Consider the following 7,810-nt stretch of genomic DNA (forward strand, 5'->3'; position numbering starts at 1 on the left):
ATTGGAATTTAGAAACAGATTAAATTATGCCGAAATGAGTAAATAGCTAAGTAGACTTTCTCAGTTCATAGTTTGAATATAACTTTTTAACTATAGAAGTAATAAAACAGAGAAAGTTTAGACGTAACATACCGAAGGCTTCTTAACATAACCATAGGATTTTGATTTGTTTTTTCTTTCCTCCATAACTGTCTTTCTTATCATAAAAAGATGCAAAGTATATCATTTCAACTCACCCCCTTAATTTTCACCCTAATCTTAAAAATGTTTTATTATAAAGGATTTCAAACATACAACAAATACCAGAATGATATGGGAGATCCCTCCCTCATTGTACTCACCCCTCAGTTTTAGCTATTAACAACTTCATTCATACCCCCCCTACTTCTCATTCATACCTCACCTTTAATTTGGAAGGAAATCCTATATAGTCATTGTATATGTAGGTACTTTAGCATATATTTCCAATGAAGATTTTGTAAAAGTATAACTAGAGTAACCATAATAAATAATTTAAAGGATAACAGTTTCTCAAATAGATCCGTATAATTTCTTTAAAAGTCTTCTGTTATTTGTTATTTATGTTGGTTCCATTTTTTCTTCTGGCCGTTAAAATATTGAGGGTAAGATCTTGATGCTTATAACTCTTCAGTTTAATAGATTTGAAGAATTTCTGGATCAGAAGGCCTAATTGATTTACATGTTAGAGTATGAAAAACACTTTTATTATGCTCACCAGGAGTAAATGTGAGAGTTTAATAAACTTTGTGCTGATTTAGGATACAAAGAATGTTTATTTTTGATTTGGAGGAAAAGTCTGATTTAAAGAAAGTTTAGATTGCTTCTCGGCCTTTTGGCTAAGATCAAGTGTAGAAAGTTTAGAGACATTTTTAAGCATATATATTAACGAGAGGCCCAGTGCACGAAATTTGTACATGGGGTGAGGGTTGTGTGTGGGGGACCCCTCAGCCCGGCCTGCACCCTCTCCAATCCAGGACCCCTTGGACATCCCTCTTGCAATCCGGAACCACTGGTTCTTAACCGCTCACCTGCCTGCCTGATCGCCCCTAACTGCCCTCCCCTGCTGGCCTGATTGCCCCTAACTGCCCTCTCTGCTGGCCTGATCGCCCCTAACTGCCCTCCTCACTGGCCTGATTGCCCCTAACCGTCCTCCCCTGCTGGCCTAGTGCCCCTAACTGCTTTCCCCTGCCAGCCTGTTCACCCCTAACTGCCTCTGCCTCAGCCCCTGCCACCGTGGCTTTGTCTGAAAGGAAGGCAGGATGACTGAAAGATGTCCAGTCGACCTGCTCTAATAAGCATATTACCCTTTTATTAGTATAGATTAGTTAAATTATTCTCTGTAGTGAATTTTCTATATGTATTTGCATATTTCTTGTTTTAAACATTTTTGTGGGTCAAGAGGTCTTGCCTTTATATAAACACTAGAGGCCTGGTGCACGAAATTCGTGCACTCAGGGGTTCCCTCAGCCCTGCCTTCATCCTCTTGCAGTCCAGGAGCCCTCGGGGGATATCTGACTGATGGCTTAGGCCCATTCCCTGCAGGGAGCAGGCCTAAGCTGGCAGTCGGACATCCTTAAGCACAGAGGCAGGAGAGGTTCCTGCCACCACCATTGTGCTCTCCAGCCATGATCCCGGCTTCTGGCTGAGCGGTGCTTACCCTGTGGGAGCTCACTGACCACCATGGGGCAGCTCCTCAATTGAGTCCCCCTGGTGGTCAGTGCGCATCTTAGTGACCAGTTGATAACATTTAGGTCTGTACTTCTTGGCACTTGGACAGAGAATTATATGCTGGGGAGAGTGAATTAAAGAGAGCTGTCACGTCATTAATGTAAGATGTAGGGAGAATGGAAGAGATCAGCCTGTCCTCCTGATGTCTTTCCAATCTTTTCTGTTAGGTTTGTCAGATCCTGCTGGGATCGGGGTGGATGACCTACATGGCTTATGCATCCTCAGGATGAGCTTTGTGGAAGGCTGGGGATCAGATCACCCAATTCTGAGCATCAAGGAGATGCCTTGCTGGATTGAGATTCACTTACACCGGGCCCTTCAGCTCCTAGACGAAGTACTTCACACCATGTCTATTGCCGACCCACAACCTTTAGACCAGGGGTGGGCAAACTTTTTGACTCGAGGGCCACAATGGGTTCTTAAACTGGACCGGAGGGCCGGAACAAAAGCATGGATGGAGTGTTTGTGTGACCTAATATAAATTCAAAGTAAACTTCCTATCTAATAAAAGAGAAACATGCAAATCAACTGTACCTCTGCTATGCCCACAAGCCACGCCCACAAGCCAATTAGGAGTGAATATGCAAATTAGCCCAACTAAGATGGCTGCGGCCATGGAGCTGGAGTGAGCAGGAGGCTCGGGTTGCCCCTGGCGATGGAGAAAGCCAAGCTTCTCGCCTGTCCTGGGTGGCCCTGAGCTCTGCTAAAGGCTACAAAGTTTCAATTATAGAAGATAAATAAATCCCAGATACCTGCTTCCAACCCATGGCCGTGGCCAGCCTGAAAATGGCCATCAGCCCCTCACCCAGGCTGGCCAGGCACCCCAGCGGGGACCCCCACCCTGAAGGGGCTGTTGGCAGCTTGAAAACGACACTCAGCCCCTCACCCAGGCTGGCCACACCCCCATGGAGTAAAGGGTCCCCGCTGGGTGGCTTGGCCAGCCTGAAAACAGCCCTCAGCCCCTCACCCAGGCTGGCCAGGCACCCCAGCAGGAACTCCCCACCTTGAAGGGGCTGTGGACAGCCTGCGAACAGCCATCAGCCCCTCACCCAGGTTGGCCAGGTATCCCAGTGGGGACACCCACGTTGAAGGGGGCATGGCCAGCCTGAAACTGGCCTTCAGCCCCTCACCCAGGCTATCCAGGCACCCCAGCAGGACCTCCTCACCTTGAAGGGGCTGTGGCCAGCCTGCAAACAACCATCAGCCCCTCACCCAGGCTGGCCAGGCACCCCAGCGGGACCCCCACCCTGATTCGGGACACACTTCAGGGCAAACAAGCCAGCCCCCACCAGTGCACCAGGCCTCTATCCTATATAATAAAAGGGTAATTTGCAAATTGACCCTAACAGCAGAACAATTGGGAATGACTGGTCACTATGACACACACTGACCACCAGGGGGCAGATGTTCAATGCAGGAACTGCCCCCTGGTGGTCAGTGCACTCCCACAGAGGGAGCTCTGCTCAGCCATAAGCCAGGATGACAACTGCCAGCACAGCGGTGATGACGGGAGCCTCTCCCGCCTCCTCAGCAGCGCTAAGGATGTCCGACTGCAGCTTAGGCCTGCTTCCCACTGGCAAGTGGACATCCTCCAAGGACTCCCGGGCTGCCAGAGGGATGTCTGACTGCCAGCTTAGGCCTGATCCCTGAGGGAGTGGGCCTAAGCCAGCAGGTGGATATCCCCTGAGGGGTCCCTGACTGCGAGAGGGCACAGGCCAGGCTGAGGGACCTCCTGAGTGCACAAATTTTTGTGCACTGGGCCTCTAGTCATTACATAAAAGGGTACGGTCTTTTATTTCAATAGTTTTATTCATTTCAAACGGGCTGGATCTGGCCTGCGGGCCATAGTTTGCCCACGGCTGCTTTAGACTGAAACCTTTACTGTTGGAGCCCTTAACATTCATTGTCAGGATGGTGGACTGTAACATACAATCCTGTTTATAATCTGAAGATATATATCACTTTCGTTCTGCTTTATCTTTTCATAAAGGGTTGAACACATGTTTTGCTGCCTTGCTCCTAACAGACAGAAACTGGACTAAAACTTTAAAAAATTTTTTTTTCCTATTTAGGACTTTGAGACATGGCTCAGAACTTGAAGGTCAGGAAAAACACATCACATTCTTATTAAATTTACTGCACCAGTTATGTATGAAGGAATCATTCCAATCATTTAGCCCTTTAAAATGTCTTAGACATTTTTCTATGCAGAACATTGGTATATGTGCTATTCTAAAGAGTAAACTCAATATTGCTGATTTTAAAGGCAGAGACGTTCTCAAAGTTAATTCATCTGTTATTTTGTGTGCACGTTGTTATTGTTGAGCAGACTTTACTCCAAAATATTGTGCCATGTGGGTGAGTTAATGTTACCAAGAGCAACTTTACTCTGTGTTTAAAAATAAGACAGTAATGTATTATAATCTTTAATCCAAAATATATTTTCTGCAAGTTAAACTAGTGAAGATGATTTCAGTTCAGATTGTCTTGCGACTTCATTTTCTTTTCACCAAGGCAAAACACTAATCTCTGTGAATACTGAGAATTCCTTAAAATTATCAGACAAAGAAATACCATTTACAAGTTCAATAGTTATCCCAGTTGGATAACAATTTCTCGAGTAGTGTAACTTTTCCCTGTTAAGCAGTAGATGTAGTCTATATTTCCAGGCACAGGGTTGGTTACCAAGAAGCCTAGAAGAGCCATTTTTTTCCTTCATTAATTCATAGGGAAAGGTTTTGTATTTTTAAAAACACTAAAAGCAGTGTCACTCCTCCAGTTCTCCATTCTGCAAAGGGGGCAGTGCTTAGAGTAAATGATGCGCATTTTGGAAACTGCTAAGTTCTATGTCAGATCCTGTGCGGACTAATGGAAACATTACAGCTCATAATAGGCAGTTTGGATATTTTTGTACTTGATTTGATGTGACTTCTTTTTCATATACTCTTTAAATCATGTATGTTATGACATTGTTCAAAATTCAGTTTTTGTATCTTGGGGCAAGACTGCAGACTTTTTATACCTTTTGGTTTTTCTAAGCCCTTTGCCATCAATGATCATATCAATTGGCAGTGACTTCGTATAGAGCAGTAGTCGGCAAACTCATTAGTCAACAGAGCCAAATATCAACAGTACAATGATTGAAATTTCTTTTGAGAGCCAAATTTTTTAAATTTAAACTATATAGGTAGGTACATTGTTATTAACTTAATTAGGGTACTCCTAAGGTTTAGGAAGAGCCACACTCAAGGGGCCAAAGAGCCGCATGTGGCTTGCGAGCCGCAGTTTGCCGACCACAGGTGTAGACAATGGGTAGCTTCCAGCAATTGACTTTAGGCCCATTTTACTGTGAATGAGGAATAGGAGTGAGAGGAGTTTTAGAATGACATATTTTTAAAAATCCAGGTTATTTGACTAGAGCCATAAGCATGCTATGATATAATCTAGTGCCTCCTTTTCTACTTTAAGGAAGGTTTTCATGTTTAATGAAACATGAAATCTGGGTAGTCACTTGTGGAAAATATTTGCAAAGAAGTCTGTCTTTAAGGCCTCGCCACCTGTCTTGCTTGTTCTGCTAAGAGCCAGACAAGTATGTAAAAGCAGGAAAGGAGAGCTGGGGCTGGACTGTAACGAGGCTTAAGGACCACACAGAGGACTGCGAACTTCAGTAAGAACGTGAGGTCAGTTTAACTCCTTTAGACATTAGAATGCTTCTTGTCATTGCCCAGAAGGGAGAGAAACACGGGCACTGCAACTGGGAGTTCACACAGTCATTACCATGACCACAAAGGCAGCACTGATGGTCTCATCGAAAGGAAGAGGAATCAAGGGTGAAACAATAAATCCTTGCAGGGTGTAAGGCGGCACCACCCCTAAAAGCTGGAGCCCCTTTGCTTGCAGGGACAAAGCAAGCCCTGAGAGCCTTCGTCGTAAATGAAAATCAGACCACAAGCAAGTTGCCCATGGCAGTTGTTATGGGTTCAGTTGTGTCCTCCAAAAAAGATATGTTGAATCCCAACCCCTGGTTCCTGTGAATATGACCTTCCTCCGAGTAGGGTCTCTGCAGATGTACTCGAGTGAATGAGGGCACTTGGGAGGCCCTCACACAATGAGAAGAGGAGAGACACAGGCTGACACGCGGGGAAAGGGTTCTGTGAAGATGGGGTGGGGGTGGGGGCGGCGGGAGGGGGTGGTGCGGGGCAGAGATGGAAGTGATGCATCTACAGGCCAAGGATGCTAAGATCCCCAGCGACCAGCAGACGCTGGAGGGACCAGGAAAGTTCCTCCCCGCAGGATTTCGAGGGAGCGTGGCCCGCAGGCACCTCGCTTTTAGACTTCTGGCCTCCAGAACTGAGGGAATGTTTCTGTTGATTTAGTTGCCTTATTTGTGGTGCTTTGTGACAGCCGCTCTAGGAAATGTATACATTTATTAATCCGTTCATTCATTCTTTCAATACGGTGTTACAGGCAGTCAGACAGATGAGAACCAAGCAAGGACGATGGGCCGGGTACAGAAACTCACCAGGGCAGAAAGCCCCAGGTGCCTAGCAAGGGGCAAGACTGGGAAAACAAGGACTTCGCCCCAGGGTAAGCTCTCCTCCCCTAGCAGGTAGCTGGTCCTGCGTTTCCCCGCCCCTGACCTTTCCTCTCGAAAGATAACATCTAGGCCTCAGTTGTGTTTCAGCTCCAGGCCCAGAAAAGCAGCACAACCAGACACCTGACTCCTTGGCCGCGTTAGGACCAGCTGAGGGTCATTGGCTAATGACCCTGTGCCCTGGTGCTGACCAGCTGAGGGTCATTGACTAGTGACTCCATGCCCTGGTGCTGACCAGCTGAGGGTCTTTGATCAATGACCCTGTGCTGGGTGCTGACCAGCTGAGGGTCTTTGATCAATGACCCCGTGCTGGGTGCTGGCCAGCTGAGGGTCTTTGATCAATGACCCCGTGCCGGGTGCTGACCAATCGGTTGAGACCAGGACCCTGAGAGCACACCTGGGAAGCTGATGAATATTCTATTGAGACCCTCCCCTGAGATTCCCACCTGCAAGAGAGAGAGATAAATAGCCTCAGGATGAAGGACCCAGGGCAAGCTCTCCCCCAGGGGTAAAAGCCAACTCCTCTCCCTTTTCCCTTCTTTTCTCTAAGGGACCTCATGAGACTTGCAACCAGGGGAGCAATGGGCAGCGGCAGCTCCTCCCAGGCTCACCCCTGACCCTGTCTCCAAGGCCCCTTTTCTCTGACTTCTCAGTGAGCAAAGCAGCCCGGCCTGGGCTCTCCCGTTGCTTCTTCTGTGCCCTTCCTTGTCTCACTGTCCTCAGTATAGTTTTGCTGCTCCCACTAAGTTCTTCCTTACCTCGCTACACTTTATCTCCTGATTGAAATCTTTATTTCAAGAAGATAGGAACCCAGGTCTTGTCCTCTTCCTGGTAACAATGGAATGTGTACCCTGGGCTGTGTGCTGGGGGCTTTGCTCTCCGCACCGGGAGACGGTGGGGGTGCAGAAGGCCTGGCAGGTGCTGACGCCAGGCCTGGCGGGCTGGGTTCTCTAAGAGGTCAGCTCCAGGCAGGCATGTCGCAGGTTCTGGAGGGAACAAAGCCTTTGGGAACGGGAGCCTCAGTCTGGAAGGAGGACAGCTCAGGGGCTCACAGGGGCGGGTCAGAGCGAGTCTGAGCAGTGAGGGCCACAAATAGGACCACTCAGGCAGGAGGGGAGTCACCTGAAATCCCCCCTGACGGGGAAAACGCCAGCAATCTCTGTGGGGAGATCTCAGGTGGCCTCCTAGCGAGGCTGGCAGCTGACAGCACCTGGAGGCAGCCTAGGACCTGGGGTTTCTCCTCCCGGCTCCGCCCACCTCTTCTACCGCTGCTTTAAGCGCCAGTTTCTGTGTCTGTGAAACACTGGCGGCACACGGAGCATCTTAGGGTTGATGTGAGGAGAAACTGAGGCAGGTGTGTGTGAAGTGGACGACAATGTGCCTGGTGTATAGGAAGGGGCTAATGAAGGTTAGCTGTCCTCACCTGCATCACCCTCAGATCCTTAACGGGAACCCGGGGTTTGGGGG

General features: G+C 47.9%; 1 pseudogene; it reads left to right on the forward strand.

The window, feature by feature from the left end:
• Positions 1-837: 837 nt before the first annotated feature.
• On the forward strand, positions 838-979 carry LOC132240424 (U2 spliceosomal RNA; annotated as a pseudogene).
• The last annotated feature ends 6,831 nt before the right edge of the window (positions 980-7,810 follow it).

This window comes from Myotis daubentonii, chromosome 8 (assembly GCF_963259705.1).
Source record: "Myotis daubentonii chromosome 8, mMyoDau2.1, whole genome shotgun sequence".
Taxonomy (NCBI): Eukaryota; Metazoa; Chordata; class Mammalia; order Chiroptera; family Vespertilionidae; genus Myotis; species Myotis daubentonii.